This window comes from Danio rerio, chromosome 10 (genome assembly GCF_052040795.2).
Source record: "Danio rerio strain M-AB ecotype USA chromosome 10, GRCz13ab, whole genome shotgun sequence".
NCBI classification, from domain to species: Eukaryota; Metazoa; Chordata; class Actinopteri; order Cypriniformes; family Danionidae; genus Danio; species Danio rerio.
The window spans coordinates 4,460,001-4,478,297 of NC_141030.1; the positions used below are offsets into that span (position 1 = coordinate 4,460,001).

The following is an 18,297-nucleotide window of genomic DNA, read 5'->3' on the forward strand; positions in this document are numbered from 1 at the left end:
GGATGTTTCCCAGAGATGGGTTGCGGCTGGAAGGGCATCCGCTGCGTAAAAACTTGCTGGATAAGTTGGCGGTTCATTCCGCTGTGGCGACCCCGGATTAATAAAGGGACTAAGCCGACAAGAAAATGAATGAATGAATGAATTATAACAATATCAGCAGTGGTTGCCTAGCAACATAAAAAGCGCAGCACACTTCTTTTTCTTGTCAAGAAAGACGCCTCGCATTCACAGAGCTTAAAAACACATTGTGTAATTTGCCTCTTAGTGCTTTGCAAGGTTATTAAGGTAATCAAAAACTAAAACCGCGACTAAAACTATTGGTCAAAAATGTTTAAAACACTACAACTAACTTTGCATACAAACAGCATCCTCTAACTTTTATTCTGTCATGAACACTCTCGATATTTATTATAGTAATGAATATGTGTAAGGCAGCGTGGATGTATTTGGTCTTGGCGGTATAGATCTGCAACGCTGCTTCTACTGCTGCTTTGATTATTATGGCAGAGCAAGTACCGAGATCTGCTACTGCCACAGACAAGCCGTCTCAGAATCTAACACGCTGCTGCAAACATAATAAATATATAACCCCTGTAGCAGATCTAGACACAGGTGGAGCTGGGGTGGAGGAGGGTCTTTGAAAACGTGCCGCAGGTTAAACAGCTTAACATGACGCAGAGCTTTTAAACTGATGAGGAGCAAGCTTATTGGCTGCCGAGGTGACAGCAGCCCTTCTCCTGTGCCATATAGTTAATGACGCAGGAGCAGATTCGGTGACCTATCTGCCAGCGCGTGCATAGAGTTACATCCCTGAAATTTCACTTAAATTTTGTTTCTTCAAATGAAATCTAGGCATGTTTAAATCTATGCGTGATCTTTAATGTGAAGAAGTTTTGTCTTAATTTTTCATAATGTTACCTTTTTAAATTTGTTTCTGTTGCATTTGTGTAATTTTGGGTTCAGTTTCTATTCAAAAAGTTGTTTTATTTTTATTACTAAGAGGTTTGCATTAAAAACTAAACTGAAACTAATAAAATATTAATTAAATGAAAAGAAAAACTCAAAATTTAGAGCAAATTTACAAATAGTATTAAAATAAAAACACATTTAAAAATGTAAAACTATAATAGCCTCGGTGTGTTGCTACAGTATATAATTGCTAGGGTGTTCTTGACTGTTCTGAGTGTCTTTCTACTGTATGTTATTGTATTTCTGAAAGCCTGTTGCTGTGTGGTTGATTGGGAGTTCTACAGTAGGCGAATGTTAATTTGTTACTATGTGGTTGCTAAGGTGTTCCAAATGTCTGTGTTGTTGTTAGTATGTTGCTAGGTGACCCATGTTAAAAGTTCCCTTCTTCAGTGTGCATCTGTGGAACTTGTTTGCATCTGATAATTGAATAAAGTAAAAGTACACTTCTTCTCAACACAATGCACACACATAAAGGATTATGAAGGAGTATTGCATTAGACTGCAGTGGTAACACTGATAAATCACTAATGAGGACATTTTAAAGAATGAAGAAAAGACGTTTAGTAAAATGTGGGGTTATGCACAATTAAGACCGCACGTCCCGTCTCATCTGATGGACTGCAAGGTCATTCTCAAACTAAAGACACATCGCTGCTGTTCTTCTCTTAGTATTCAGCAGTACACCTCTCTCTCTCTCTCTCTCTCTCTCTCTGATTCTAACTCTCTTTTGCCTCAAGGGCTGCATATATTTTGCACTGCTTTCCATAGAACACTACAACAAACCTTGTTTTGTCTGTCAGAACACAAACAGAAAATTGACCATACTTTGCAATAAAACATTTTATTTAATTTTTTTATTATTATTATTATTATTCTATGCAGTTTATACGGAATTTGAATTAAGCAAATTTTAATAAATAATACAGTATCTGCAAAAACATACAGGAAAAAAAATCTAAAGATTAATTACATGAGACATTCATTTAATTCATTTTGCTTCGGTTAAATCTCTATTTCGAAGGTCGCCACAGCGGAATGAACCAACTATTCCATGTTTTACACAGAGCATGCCCTTCCACCCACAACCCAGTACTGGGAAACACACATATACACTCATTCACACACACTATAACCAATTGAGCTTATTACAGTCACCTATACCGCATGTCTTTGGACTGTGGGGGGAACCGCAGCACCCGGAGGAAACCCATGCGAACACTGGGAGAACATGCAAACTCCACTAGGCCTAGCTGGGACTTGAACCAGTGAACTTCTTGCTGTGAGGCAACAGTGCTAACCACTGAGCCACCTATTGTAATTTATTATCTGAATTAAATGTTGAAATATAATATCTCAATCAGAAAAAAATAATAAGCTATTCAGTTTTGTATACAAGTGGATCTATAAATATCTTAAGTATTATCAGTGTTGAGTAAATTACTGACTACTACTGGAAAATTTAAATCTAATTACATTACTTATAACTGAATGTAAAAAGTATTACTAATCGGCTTCTATCAGATTACTAATTTCTTTACTTTGAAGTTACTTTTAAAATATAGAATTTACCTAAAAATTACGAAATTAATCACAGCTCTTTCAGTAACGTAATATTCACAGAAAAATATTACAATGTACTAGTACAAATATTCAAAAGACAAAGAGTTCACCCAAAACTTAAAATTCTCTCATCATTCACTTGTTCTAAATCTGTATAATTATTAATTTGCAGTTATAACTTTTTGCAGTTATTCAAAGTTCAAATACTGCATTTTAGAGACATTTTAAGGACTAAACTGTGCTGGATTAGCTTGTTGGATAGTTATCATTACCACACTTCTTGATGCAGCAAAATACCTGCTTATCATACTATATCATACTAATATTTGCCAGAGGTGGAAAGAGTACTGAAAAATCATCCTCAAGTACCATTACTTGCCTAAAAATGCAGTGCAAGTAGAGTAAAAGTATCTGTTTTGAATATTACTCAAAGTATCAGTAAAAAGTAGCCCTTTCAAAAGTACTCATGAGTAGTGAGTGTTACACTGTAAAAAGCTGACGCATTTACATGTAGTTTGTGCATGTGTGTGTAAACGTAACATTCTGTAGCGCATCAAGTTATTGCCCAGCAGGCGCACAATGTCATAAGATGTTAATATTAGGTAAGATTTAGGTTGTGACGTCAGGTGACCAAAACTCAATGTCTAGCCAGCATCTAAGGACATTATTATTATGAAATTAAGTAGTAGAGTAAAAGTAAGAGAAAAAAAGTACCGATACTGCACTAAAAATTTACTTAAAAGAAAGTAAAAGTACACATTTATAAAACTACTTAGTAAATTGCAATTCCTAAAAAAACAAAAAACTACTCAATTACTGTAATCTGAGTATTTGTAATTAGTTACTTTACTCCACTGATATTTGCTTACCATACATAAGAACAAAAAAAGCGCTAATCATACTATTTTTTGTTTACTTATTGTATGTTTTTTAACAAGTTGTTACAGTTTTATATATAATGTAATTATATTATAATTTTAAAAATATGAAAAGGTGCTTAATTTTAAATGCTAATTTATTATCATCCATCATAAAAAATAAATTAAAAAAAAGAGTTGGGAATCTATCAAAACTTGTTTTAAATGAGAAGCTACAGCCTAAAGGCAGATAACAATTGGACCAGCTCATTTGTCATTCTGTCAGAATTTAGGAAAGCATTTGGACCAGAGAGAGGGGAAGGGTCAGTATAGGATCTCGAGACGGGAATTGAACTTGGGTCGTCGTGAGTACCATGATGCTATATATCAGCGCACTGTGCCACTAGGCTATTTGCACTGACTAGAAGCCTTCTTTTATTGGTTATTTTTACAATTTATGATAGCATACTGTCAAAAATTGAACAAATGAGCTTATTTAGGGGCCAAATTCTGGACTTTGTCAAAAGGGAGGTTGGGTCTTGATAACTGTAATGAAATTGCACAAATTTAAAATGTAATTCATTACATTAATGTGTTCCCCTAAAATGTTACTAGAATACATTAACAGGTTACTGTGGAACATGCTACACCAATACAAATTCTCGATTCTTATGCTTTTAATAGATCTGTTTAAACAGTTGTTTTTGAGGTACATACAGTTAAAGTCAGAATTATTAGCCCCCTTTAATTTTTTTTCTCTTTTGTAAATATTTCGCAAACGGTGTTTAACAGAGCAACGAAATTTTCACAGCATGTCTGATAATATTTTTCCTTCTGGAGAAAGTCTGATTTGTTTTATTTCGGCTAGATTAAAAGCAGTTTTACATTTTTTAAACACCATTTTAAGGACAAAATATTAGCCCCTTTTGGCTAAATTCTTTTTCGATAATCTACAGAACAAACCATCGTTATGCAATAACTTAATAACCCTAACCTGCCTAGTTAACCTAATTAACCTAGTTAAGCCTTTAAATGTACTTTTAGGCTGTATAGAAGTATCTTGAAACATCTAGTAAAATATTTTTCACTGTCATCATCGCAAAGTCAAAGTCAGCTTTATTGTCAATTCAACCACATGTACAGGACATATAGAGAATCAAAACTTCGTTACTCTAAGACCCTAGGTGCCTAACATATAATGTTAATACAAAAAGTAGAGTTTTAAGAAAGAATTTGCAATTAATACAATAATATATAAAATGTAATCTAAATATATACATAAAATGTAGTCTAAATATATATATAAATATATATATATAAATAAATAAACAGGGGGGCTAATAATTCTGACTTTAACTGTATGTATTTAGCATCATTTTGGTGGAAACGGTTGGTTCACATGGAAAAATGCAAGGGATTTCAGAGTTCAACATTCAAAGCTCGACTGAGTTATGTTTGGGCTTTCCGTGCATTCTGTGAGCACAACAGTATGTTTTCTGCCATTAGCCAAATTTTATCAGAATTTCGTCAGGTCTTTCTCGTGCTTTTTGTGGCAAATGATAAATTTGACACAGGAAATGCACAGGGTTTTGGGGAAGGCGTGAAGGGCCGGGCTTCCTCCGTGACAACACAATGGCCTCAGACACTGGCCTCTGACTGGCCCCTGCCACCGGACGCGGGGACGAGGAAGTGCGAGCACAGCGCTGATAACACACAACAGCCACGACGCCCCCCCCTCCCTCCCTCACCGTCTGGAGACACGACCGCTTCCCACTGGATCTGCCATTTTTGCTTATTCATTCCCGCATCAGGCGGCATTGTGCGGCTGGAAATAAAGACATCAGATATTAGAGACACCTCTCGGTCACCCCGGGTCTCTGAGGTATTCCTCCTTTTCATTCAGTGCTCATCCCTGCGCTCGGCAGACTGTGTCTTCCTCGCTGGCATGAGCCGCTTCTCAAATAGGTTGCCAACATGCACACACACATACACACTCAATTCGGTCAGTGTTTTTCCGGGAGGTGGGGTTATCCGCATGTCTTTGTCTTAAGAAGCCGTTGATTTTCATGCAATGTTCTCCATACTGTGGCCTTGCTTTATTCTAAATTGAAAACGAATTGGCTCTGAAGTTTCTATTTGAGATGACAAATTCTGAAATAAAAAGACAATCAAGACACAATCTCAGCCTGATCTCATGAGAATTTTTTTAGCTTTTTTTTTTTTTTTTTTTTTTTAGCAATTTCACATGGGAAACCACAATTGACATCATAAATAAAAGACAGGGGGGTGGATTATTCCAGCCTGATCTCACGAAGAAACGTAAGTATTTTACGTTTTGTCAATTTAGTGGCTAATTCGTACGAGTTCAGTCGTACGAAAATTAACAATTTTAAAAAGGAGGCGTGGCACCTAATCCCACCCTTAACCCCAACCACCATGGGTGATGAGCAAATCGTACTAAATTGTACAAATTAGATCGTACGAATTCATATGAAATAGCCACTAAATTAAAAAGTTACGAATTGCCGTGAGATCCACACAGATTTTTCGCATGTCATTGTTTTAAGATATGGTTTGATTTTCATCAAATGTTTCCATACTGAGGCCTTGCTTTATTCTAAATTGAAAACGAATAGGCTCTGAAGTTTCTATTTGAGATGACAAATTCTGAAATAGAAAGACAATCAAGACACAATCTCAGCCTGATCTCATGAGAATTTTTTTTAGCTTGTTTTTATTTTTTAGCAATTTCACATGGGAAACCACAATTCACGTCATAAATAAAAGACAGATTATTCCAGTGGTGGATTATTCCAACCTGATCTCACGAGAAAACGTAAATATTTTACGTTTTGTCAGTTTAGTGGCTAATTCGTACGAGTTCAGTTGTACGAAAATTTACAATTTTAAAAAGGAGGCGTGGCACCTAATCCCACCCCTAACCCCAACCGCCATTGGGTGATGAGCAAATCGTACTAAATTGTACGAATTAGATCGTACGAATTCTTCCGAAATAGCCACTAAATCAAAAAGTTACGAATTGCCGTGAGATTGCGTTGGTTTTTCGCATGTCATTGTTTTAAGATATGGTTGATTTTCATCAAATGTTTCCATACTGAGGGCTTGCTTTCCTCTAAATCAAAAATGATGTTTGTTTGAGATGACAAAATCAGAAAAAAACAAAAATAAAAAAACAGACGATTAAGACAATGAAATTGTACAGTGTGAATTTTGGGAAAATATTCATTCATTCATTTTCTTGTCAGCTTAGTCCCTTTATTAATTCGGGGTCACCACGGCGGAATGAACCGTTACCTTATCCAGCACGTTTTTACGCAGCGGACGCCCTTCCAGCTGCAAACCCATCCATGGGAAAATTGGGAAAATATGATTTATGTAAAAAACAACAACATCATTCTGAAAACGTAGCCCTATATAGATTTCTGGATATCGCAAATTATGTAGGTTCAAATACTGCATTTTAGAGACATTTTAAGCACTAAACTGTGCTGGATTAGCTTGTTGGATGGTTATCATTACCACACTTTTTGATGCAGCAAAATACCTGCTTATCATACTATTATCATACTATATCATACTAATATTTGCCAGTGGTAGAGTACTGAAAAATCACTCTCAAGAAAAAGTACAATTACTTGCCTAAAAATATAGTGCGAGTATGAGTATCTGTTGTAAATATTACTCAAAGTATCAGTAAAAAGTAGCCCTTTCAAAAGTACTCAAGAGTAGTGAGTAGTGAGTATTTGCGTTGCAAAAAGCTGATGCATTTACATTTAGTTTGTGCATGTGTGTAAACGTAACATTCTGTAGCGCATCAAGTTATTGCCCAGCAGGCACACAATGTCATAAGATGTTCATATTAGGTTAAATTTAGGTCGTGGCGTCAGGTGACCAAAACTCAATGTCTAGCCAGCGTCTGAAGACAACATTATTTTGATGTCCAATAATGACTTCAAATGACGTTGATATTTGGTTGATATTAGGTTGTTAGAAAGTGACCAAAATCCAACGTCTTAAACTAACGTCATATTGACGTCAAATACTATTCGACAGGTATGGCAACCAAAATCCAACGTCTGATAGATGTCATAGTGGTAACGTCCACACTGTCAAGCTTTAACATCAATAGACCTTGATATTCAGTTGGTTTTAAGTGAGGCTAAAACAGAAGCCAAATAATAAAATAAACAAGTAAATCATAGGGTGTGATAAAATCTGAAAGTGTGGTAAAATTTAGTCGAGCACTTCTTGTTTTCTGGATTGCTTCTTTAAAACTGTTGGTTGGGTTCTGGGAAGGGGGTGGGCGGGTCAGTCAGTGCTTTTGAAAACACTATTGGTTGGGTTTAGGGAAGGTGGAGGGTGAGTCAGTCAATCGGTCAGTCAGTTAGGCAGTCAGTTGACAGCGGCCTCTGGTGGATTTACACTAGAACAGCAGGTGTGTATGGCACTCACGAGAAAAATTCCAGATCTGAAAAAGCGTACACAGCAGCCTCTGGTAGATTCTCAAAAATAAAAACTGCAAAAAAACGTACCTCCCGGGACATATTTGGTGCTCTCCAAAAAGGTATATAGCGGTATGTTTTCAGAATGAACTTTAGAAAAAAATAATGAACTTTATAACAGCGACTCAGTGCAAACCAACACATATCAGTGATTCAGCATCTACATTTAATGATGTTAAAGAGATTTAATATGTATTTTAATTGTGTTCTAATTATTTTTTAGGAGTTTTCACCTTTATTGTGTAGAGACAGGAAAGTATGGGAAACAGAGATAGGGGAAGGGTCAGCAAAGGACCGTGAGCTGGGAATCGAACTTGGGTCGCCATGAACACCTCGGTGCCATGTATCGACGCACTAACCACAAGGTTATTGGTGCCGAGAGGTTTAATACGTCGTTAATGGTGCTGACAAGGTTTAACATGTGTTAATTAGATTATAAACCCATACCATTTCGTTGGAGTGCAGTGAGTGCACTATTCTGAATTACCGTATTTGAATTTTTCTGTCTGGTGTAAAAAGCCAAACTGTTTATCACTGCAAATCTCAAGTAGCGTGTTTTTAGGACACGGGGTTACAATGTAAACTGCTCACCTAATGTTTACCTTCATAATATTTAGATTAATTTCTAATTAATATTCAAGTGGAACTCTGAATCTGTGTCTCATTTTGCATTCTGCAACAACCTACCAGAGGTCGCATTTGGTTCTTGAGAGTCTTCGTGACTGAAGGAATCAAATATGCTGTTTTTAAAAAGGCAACCCAGGGTGCCTTATCTTGCCTTTTAGATAAAAAGGAATGTTCACTCAGCATGTTTCTTAACTATCTGCAAACATATCATGGTATTTTTATTTTTTAGAAGAGTCAAAAACTTACATAAAGCACCATTAAGATATGAATTGCTCAATAGTAGTGAAGAAGTATGATGTTATTCTGCACACCTAACACTACCCAAAACTAAAACCCAACTTCTACCTTACTAACTATTAATAAACAGCTAATTAGTAGTTTATTAAGCCAGTAGTGTTAGTTAATGGTTTGTTGATACTGTGAATTGTGACCGAAACTAAAGTGTTACCCATGTTTACAGTGTGTACATTGGCAAAACATGATCTGTGGAAGGCGAAAAATAGACAGGAGGTAGGATTATCCGCTTGTCTTTGTCTTTATATAGTTGACTTTCATGAAACACTCTGCAAAGCGCAGCCCAGCACATCTTTAAATTGAAGTCGAATCTACTCTGAAGTGTTCGAAGGTTTCTGTTGGAGATGAGGTGCAGGCAAAAGTGCGAGGGGGATGGATTGAATTCTGATTGGGGTTCGGCGATGGGTAAAGAGAGTAAATCTGGTGACAAATGGTTTGGAAGAGCATTACTGTGGCGCGCTGATAAGAGCCTGTCTCCATAATAGAATGGAGAGGACTTGTCTATCAGCCTATTTGAAACCGTTCCTACAAGGTACTGGCTTTCATTAGCACGGCCTGTGAATAGTGGCGCTGAATGAAAATTGCTACTTACCCCGCGATTACGGTATTGAAAGGTAGCTGTCAAAAGAGGGCCAGAGACTTGCAGGAAAAGAGGGAGGTTGTGTGGCTGTCACCATGACAGGGAATGTGTTTCTCTAAGATTACTATTGTGTCTGTTTTATTAAAGGCAGGAAAGAGTAATGGGGCGGATAAGAACAGCAGGAGAGGGTGATCCTGAAATACAATCGGAGAAATGTGACTTGAGGCTTGATGGGTGTAGACCAATGATCGCCACAGACGCTCTATTTTGGGTTTCTATCAGGCTTTGCTGGGCGGAATTTGCTCTTTCCTGAAGAACCAAATGTGATATCTGTGTTCTTCAGCACTATCCTTGTGCTAACACTCCTCCTTGGTGCTTAAACGCAAACTTTCTCCAATGTCCAGTCTAGTTTCCGTGTGATCTGAAGAAAATTCATTGTCATGCTTCCTAACCTGACTGTTAATAGTTTAGTTTGGTTTCCATTTTAAGTGCGTGACTGGGAATTCATGTCCTTTAGTTTTTATCGAAATGAGGTTGATATACAATTGAATTATTATTCTCCCTTTGATTTTTTTTTCTTTTTTTCAATATTTCTCAAATGATGTTTAACAGAGCAAGGACATTTTTACAGTATGTCTGATTATATTTTTTTCTTCTGGAGAAAGTCTTATTTGTTTTATTTCGGCTAGAATAAAAGCAGTTTTTCATTTTTTTAAACACCATTTTAAGGGCAAAATTATTAGCCCCTTTAAGCTAATTTTTTTTTTTTGGACAATCTACAAAACAAACCATCGTTATACAATAACATGCCTAATTACCCTAACCTGCCTAATTAACCTAATTAACCTAGTTAAGCCTTTAAATGTCACTTTAAGCTGTATAGAAGTGTCTTGAAAATATGTAGTCAATATTATTTACTGTCATCATAGCAGAGATAAAATAAATCTTTTATTAGAGATGAGTTATTAAAACTATTATGTTTAGAAACAGAAACAGAACAGAAATTGGGGGGAAAAATAAACAGGGGGGCAAATAATTCAGGGGGGCTAATAATTAAAACTGCACATTTGAAAAGCATGACAGTAGTGCATCTGAAATGTCATTACTAAGAAACTGAATTTGTAATAAATACAACATGGTAAATATTGATTTTTGATGGGTGACTAGTTAATGTGAATTACTTACCAAGAGGTTTCTATAAAATATGTGACAAACAAATATGTAATCAATATTTTTAAATATAAATGAACTGATCTATAAAATTCAAGTATTTTCTGATGTCATAATTTCTTATGAATTCGGGCAATTAATTAAATTTTTATCAATTAATATATACAAAGCTGCAATATTCTAGAAATATGTACCTCAAGATTAGTAAGTTTATAATTAGTTAATTTCTTAAACATGATAAAATTAGGAATAAATTAAGCATTAGCTTTCATGAGCAGGTTATATACTCAAATTATATATACAAAGCAGACTTTGTGATATTTTGTTTAAACAGTTGAAGATATGAATTGTTAGCCCCCCTTTTAATTTTATTTTCTTTTAAAAATATTTCCTAAATTATGTTTAACAGAGCAATAATTTTTTCACAGTATGTCTGATAATATTTTTCCTTCTGGAGAAAGTCTTATTTGTTTTATTTCGGCTAGAATAAAAGCAGTTTTTAATTTTTTTAAACACAATTTTAAGGTTAAAATTATTAGCCCCTTTAAGCTATATATTTTTTGATAGTATACAGAACAAACCATCATTATACAATAACTTGCCTAATTACCCTAACCTGCCTAGTTAACCTAATTAACCTAGTTAAGCCTTTAAATGTCACTTTAAGCTGTATAGAAGTGTCTTGAAAAATATATAGTCAAATATTATTTACTGTCATCATGGCAAAGATAAAATTAATCAGTTATTAGAAATGAGTGATTAAAACTATTATTTTTAGAAATGTGTTAAAAAAATCTTCTCTCTGTTAAACAGAAAACAGGGAAAAAATAAACAGGCATGAATATTATTTCACAACATTGACTTAAAACTCTATTTGGAAAAAAATCATAGTTTTAGATTTAATTGTGATAATTCTGTTGGTAAATCAATCATGCATAAAATATTTAAAAAAAAAAAACAAAACAGTACAACCGTAGAGGAATACAACAGAACAAAGATACAAATGAAATAAACTAGTGGTTCTCAAACTTTTTTCATCAAATACTAGAAAAAAAATTCCCTCCAAGTACCACCATAATGACAAGGCAGATTAATTCTTATTATTAAGAATATTTAATATTGTCAGCCACTTTAAAAGTTAGAAATAGTTTGAACATTAACACTGTACTGTGCTTATAGATAACAAATAACAAACAAAATAAAAAGTCAACGTTTAAAATGTGCTTTTAAAAGTTAATTAAAAATAGTAGGCCACTGTTCTTCAAGTAAAAAGAAAACTACTGTACTCAAATGTAAAGTTTAACAAAAAGTATGCATCAAAACCTGGAAATGTTGCTTGGACTTGCTTGGACCAATCGCTTGCTTTTTTACATGTCTAATTATCTTGTTTAATCCCGCCATTTTTCTCAGCGCCATACGACGCAATTTCAAACACACAAACTCTAGTGTGACCGCAGAATAACAGTGGTTTGCTCTGTTGACAGTTGAAAATAAATATTGATTAAGAAGGCTAATAATATTGACCTTTAAATGGTTTTATAACAAATTAAACAGTGCTTTTATTGTAGCTAAAATAAAAATTTTCTCTAGAAATTCTGGGCAATATTTGAAAAAGAAAAAAGAAAAATAGGATGTTGAATAATTTTGACTTCAACTGTACATCAGCAAAATTATCTAAGAAAAAAAAAATCCAAGAAAAAAGTAATGATTTTGTGTGCAGTGTTGCTTTTCAGGTATATTTAATTTCCATTTACAGTCGACTTAGCCTTTAGCTAGCAAATAACCTAAACAATTCGTAATAATCGTACAGACTCAGATCTGATCTTGCAGGAATTCATCTGAAATTGAAGGACTTGTTAAAGTGAGACACGAGTGAACGAGGTGAAGATAAGTGGCCTCGTTGAAATAGGTCTTCCTTCATACACTTGAGCTGTGAGCTCTTGAGTTTTGCGCTCTCAATCGGTGAAGACTCGGATCAATAGCACTGCGGAAGCACAAGAGGAAGAACACCGACGGAATCAGCAGAACGAGGTTAAACTCACCCGGAGCGAGGCGAAAAACGTTCATGTGAGTGATGAGCGCGGTCAGTGCGGAGATGTGGAACTGCAGGGAAACCCTCTGAATAAATACACACAGGGATAGATTTAAAACATTAGCGAGGAAAGGTGATGGGTGTCATATTTTTTAAGGTTGAAATACTCTATAGTCTTTCCCTGCTCACTGTGCAAGGCAGTCTATATTTTTAATCTGCTCCGCACTGAGATTATTTTCTGGGCTTTATGGCTTTTTGTTTGTCAGATTGCACAATATGACCACATCTTGTGTAAATCCAAGACAGACTGTACATCTTTTTTATTTATCCCATTGTAGGAATACATTGGTTGGAATAGGCCAGCTAGCTGTACAGCCTATTTTTCAATGCAGATTTTAATGGGCAGTGTGAAAGGAACGCTAAATAACAATACATATTTTTAGACTTCCAGTTTGGAAGTAAACCTGGTTCCTTAAACAAAAAAACTCTTTTACAATTGGCTTCTGGAGGATTGCCAACAGATTTATGATGCTAACACATCTTTTTCTTTGTGATACTGTTCATAAAACTATTAACCTTTAAAGCCTAAATGTAACCCCGTCGGTCCTACGCCACCCAACCCACTCCAAGCTGGTATCGAACCGGCGACCTTCCGCATGGGAGTCGGTTGCTCTAACAAGGAGGCTAAAGACCATGGGATCTAGCGTTTGTCGCTAGAGCACCTTTAGAGGTCAGAGGAGTGAGGTTTACCTGCACAGCACACACTAGCTGGCTTCCGTTACACTCACCCCCCTAAACCTCACTCCCATCCGGGTCACGGCACCAATGTAACCCCACCGGTCCTACGCCACCCAACCCGCTCCAAGCTAGTATCGAACCGGCGACCTTCCGCATGGTAGTCGGTTGCTCTAACAAGGAGGCTAAAAACCATGGGATCTAGCATCTGTCGCTAGAGCACCTTTAGAGGTCAGAGGAGTGAGGTTTACCTGCACAGCACACACTAGCTGGCCTCCGTTACATAAATACAACTGGCAGAAATAAAAAGCAAATTGTGAGCTATGAATAGACAACACAATCTCACAGCAATTCGTGACTTTTCGATTTAGTGGCTAATTCGTTGGAATGCGCTATCTCATTTGTACAATTTAGTACAATTTGCTTGTCCCCCAATGACGAATGGGTTTAGGGGTAGGGTTGGAGCGCTAAATACGTCCCAGACGGTACGTGTTTTGCAGTTCTTGTTTTCGTGAATCCACAAGAGGTCGCTGTGTGTACATTTTGAGATCTTAAATTTCTTTCGCAACTTGATTTTGTGCCTGCTGTTCTTGCGTACATCCACCAGAGGCCGCTGTCAACCGACTGGTCTGTTTGATATAACATTTTTGTGTCTGACACTTGTTAGCAACTGCCTTTTCTAAAAAATAAAAAATAAAAAGAAATTACAAGGGGGATTAGATCTTGTAGAGTGAAACTTAACCCTATATTGTAAAATAAACATTAAAGCTATATATTTTACCCACAATCCTTTGAGGTATTTTAAAAAACAAAGGCCGTTAAAAATACTCATCGACCATAAGACAATGGCACAGGACATTTTTTGCCTTCAAATCATACATCGTCACTACAGCACTGTGTATTTCTGCTGCATGCCATATAGACAGGTTTATATCAACATTTAAGAAGTTACAGTCTCCTAAATTACAATACTAAAATTTGTTTTAACGTCAGAGAATTCATCACAAACTGCAATTAGTCAAATCTAAGCAATACAAGACCATGACTTTGTTCCTTTATGATGAAAGTAATCTTTTACATTCCCTGAAATGTGTCTCAGATGGCAAAATGTGGCCAAAATCACACAGTTTGCACCAGGTTTAATTCATTCCAGCTTTATTTTCCTTGAAAAGTGAGAGGGAACAGCGTTTCTGTCATGTTTAAACAGCTCAACACAGCAACAGCTGCTCAAGCAGTGGTGTGAATTTGGTACAGGGTTCTACTGTGATCAACCAGTAGTGTGAACTTGGGGTGGCTCTATCAGTGTGACTGAGCAATGGCATGTGAGAGTGGTTAGGAAAGCTAATCAAACATGATTGCAGTTCCATTTAGGGATGCTAGTAGTGCAGCAATAGAAACTATCTGATTGCGTAATTATCTTAATTGTTAATAGCTGTTAAGTTACCTACTAAGTAAATATTTTAAGATATTCACATTGTTTTTCACTCCCATCTACAATTCCTCTAGATTTTTTTCTCTCTTGCACCCCCCTCTTTCAAAAGCTACTTTCAAAAGAATATATTTAAGTTACGTTTATAACTAAACATCAGTTTGCTGTGGACATAACATACAGGGGGGGGGGGGGAACACGTCGTGTTTTTTCCCTGGGAATAATATTTCTAAAGAAGCTGTTGACATGGAATTAAACCAGATTTTGGTAAAAACACAAACAACACAAACGTAAAAATAATCCCAAACAAAACCAACCCAGGCTCATTCTGAAAACGTAGTCCAGCGGACGTTTCTGGAGACCGCAAAATACGTCCCGGGAGGTACGTATTTGTGCAGTTTTTGTTTTCGCCAATCCGCGAGAGGCCGCTGTGTGCGCTTTTTCCTATCTCAAACGTTTCTCGCAAGTGCTGTTCGCGCTCGCGCTGTTCTTGCGTCAACCCACTAGAGGCCGCTGTCTGACTTACCGAATGATTGACTGCCCGACCGGCCAATCGGCTGACCCACCCTCCTCCTTCCCTGAACCCAACCAGTTTTACCTATTGACCCGCCCACCCGCTCACTTCCCTAAACCCGAGCAACAATTTAGAAAAGCCGTCTAGAAAAAGAAAAGCCCTCGTCTGTTTTTTTTTTTTTTTTTTACCACTTTTTTGGATTTTACCACGTTCTCACCCTGTTATGAACTCGTTAGCTTTATTTTTTGGATTCTGTTTTTGTCTTACCTGATTTCTGGAACCGCTCTTCCCCAGACTAGAATCCGGATGCCTTTGTCACACCGCCCCGTGGCGTTCACTTAAAAAAATGAAATGCAGCCATACGTACCTCCCGGAACATATTTCGTGGTCTCCAGAAACGTCCACGGGACTATGTTTTCCGAATGAGCTTGGGTTGAACAAAACAATCTGAAAAATTAGTTGTATGTAATAACAATGGAACGACACAAGGAGAAAGTACTGAACTTCTTAAACATATTTAATACTTTATAGAAAAGGCTTTAATGGTGATATCAACTTAAAGACAACTCTCAAATGGAGAATGAAGCCATACGCATTGCTCCGGTGTGAGTTCTTCAAAGACTTCAGCAGAGTGTAATATTGATGGTTCCCAGGGTCTTGTCTATCAAATCTGTTCTTTAATTAATATTTTATATTGGAATCAAGTTAGGTGATTGGCTGGGCCATTCCCAACCCAGGCTCATTCTGAAATTGTTGTCCAGTGGACGTTTCTGCAGACCAGGAAATATGTCCCGGAAGGTATGTAATTTTGCAGTTTTTGTTTTCGGGAATCCACGAGAGTCAGCTGTGTGCGCTTTTTCGCATCTCAAATGTCTCTCGCGAGTGCCGTTCGCACCCGCGCTGTTCTCACGTAAACCCACCAGACGTCGCTGTCAAACGACCGTCTGTCCAACTGACTAAATGATTGACTGTGTGACCGGCTAATCGGCTGACCCACCCTCCTCCTCATTCCCAAAACCCAACCAATTTTACCGATTGACCCGTCCGCCCACTTCCCTAAACCCAATCATCAATTTACAAAAGCCGTCCAGAAAAAAAAAGCCCTCATCTGATTTTTACCACGTTTGTGGATTCTATCACATTCTCGCACTGTTATGAATTTGTTTACTTAATTTTTTTGATTCTGCTTTTGTCTTACCTGATTTCTGGAACCGCTCTTCCTTGGACTCGAACCCGGTCGCCGTCGTCATGGTCAGCTCCTCACTGTGTCTCAAGTCCGCCGATGTACGCGACGAGCTAACTGGACAAACTGCCGCCTCATCATACCGCCCCGTAGCGTTTGCTTAAAAAATGCAGCCATACATACTTCCGGCTATATAATTCAGTCTCCAGAAATGTCCACAGGACTACGTTTTCAGAATGAGCCTGGGTTGGCCATTCCACAGCTTGTTTTTCTTTCCCTGAAAGCATTTGAGAGTTTCCTTGGCTGTGTTTTGGATCATTGTCTTGCTGAAATGTCCACTCTGGTTTCATTTTCATCATCCTGCTAATAGACTTGAGACGCAGAGAGGAGTTGACTACGACGACCCCATTCAAGTCCAGGGAAGAGCAGTTCCAGAAAATCAGGTAAGACAAAAACAGAATCCAAAAAATAAAATGAACAAGTGAATAACAGGGTGAGAATGTGGTAAAATCCAAAAAGGTGGTAAAAATCCGATAAGGATTTTCTTTTCTTTTTTGAACATGTTTTGTAAATCGTTGGTTAGGTTAAGGGAAGTAAGTGGGTGGGCAGGTCAATCAGTAAAATTGGTTGGGTTTAGGGAAGAAGGAGGGTGGGTCAGTCGATTGGCTGGTCGCCCAGTCCATTTCTGGAACCGCTTTTCCCTGGACTTGAACCCGGTCATTGTCATGGTCAACTCCTCTCTGCGTCTCGAGTCCACCAACATACACGTCAAGTAACTGGATAAACTGGTTGCAGCGGGGAAGCCCTCCACAGCTGGTAAGCGTGAAAAGGAACGGCGTCATACCTGCCCGTTAAAAATGAAATGCAGCCATACGTACCTCCAGCTACATAATTCGCAGTCTCCAGAAACGTCCATGGGACTATGTTTTCAGAATGAGCCTGTGTTGTTAAATTATATTCAAAATTTGAATAGTTTGATAACACTTATGTAGAAGTGCATAAACCTAATCGTAAGCCTAAACTTAACATAAACGGTAAACGTATGCCTTAATTTGGATTGGCTGATTGGAATGTTGTTCCAGGATCAACATAGATGCAAATCCAGGAACATGTCCTACTTGGTGAAATCAGGTTGGTGGTATTGCGTACTGTTGACTTTCACAAAGCTGTATCTTTCTCTTACAAGTATATATGAAACAAAAGACTTCTGGATGCAGTAAATTCTCAAGATTATTATGAGATTGGGAAAAATGAGCATGACACCCACTTTAACTAAACACTAATTTTCTGTGAATGTTCAACAGATTCAACGAGTGCCAAAATAAGCTTCATCTGAGCAAATGCGACTAGTTAGGCACTAGTCAGTAGCAAAATCGACCTAAAGATGATGAGCTTTTTAAACCGACTTTAACCTCTTCTGTCTGCAAATGGACCATATAGAATTTCACAAGATTAAAAGCACTTTTCCGCTCGTTCGGCTTTTGAGAAGCGGAGACCTATTTAGAGCATTTAATCCCGTTTCAAAGGGTGGATGGGAGGCAACAGCGGGCCAGTGAATTGATCATAGCCAAATGGTTCCTGTAAAATGCCTGATTGCTTTGGAAGTCAAGATGGTGGATCCGAGGAATTCCGTCAACTTTCTCGCAGCCCTTTTGATCCGAAGGGATTCCTGTTGCAGGCAGCCTCTCATGTCTCCTGCTTTTTGAAACAATACTCCTGTGTCTGATCGCATTGATCTTCTCACGGTGACCTCCGACCCCTCAAGATGCTGCGGAGAGGGAACGAAGGAATGTTGGGGGGAGCTGTCTGCTCTCTCGCCCTTTC

At 37.4% G+C, this 18,297-nt stretch overlaps 2 long non-coding RNA genes across 2 annotated transcripts in view; one reads left to right on the forward strand and one right to left on the reverse strand.

Annotated features, from left to right (window-relative positions):
* Positions 1-18,297, reverse strand: part of LOC147834968 (uncharacterized) — a 722,499-nt gene that overhangs the window by 370,194 nt on the left and 334,008 nt on the right. The gene's annotated exons all lie outside the window — the stretch shown is intronic.
* LOC147841946 (uncharacterized) lies at positions 4,989-11,543 on the forward strand. Its single transcript, XR_015500730.1, has 2 exons — positions 4,989-8,037; positions 8,093-11,543. It is a non-coding gene; the product is annotated as an uncharacterized LOC147841946 (long non-coding RNA).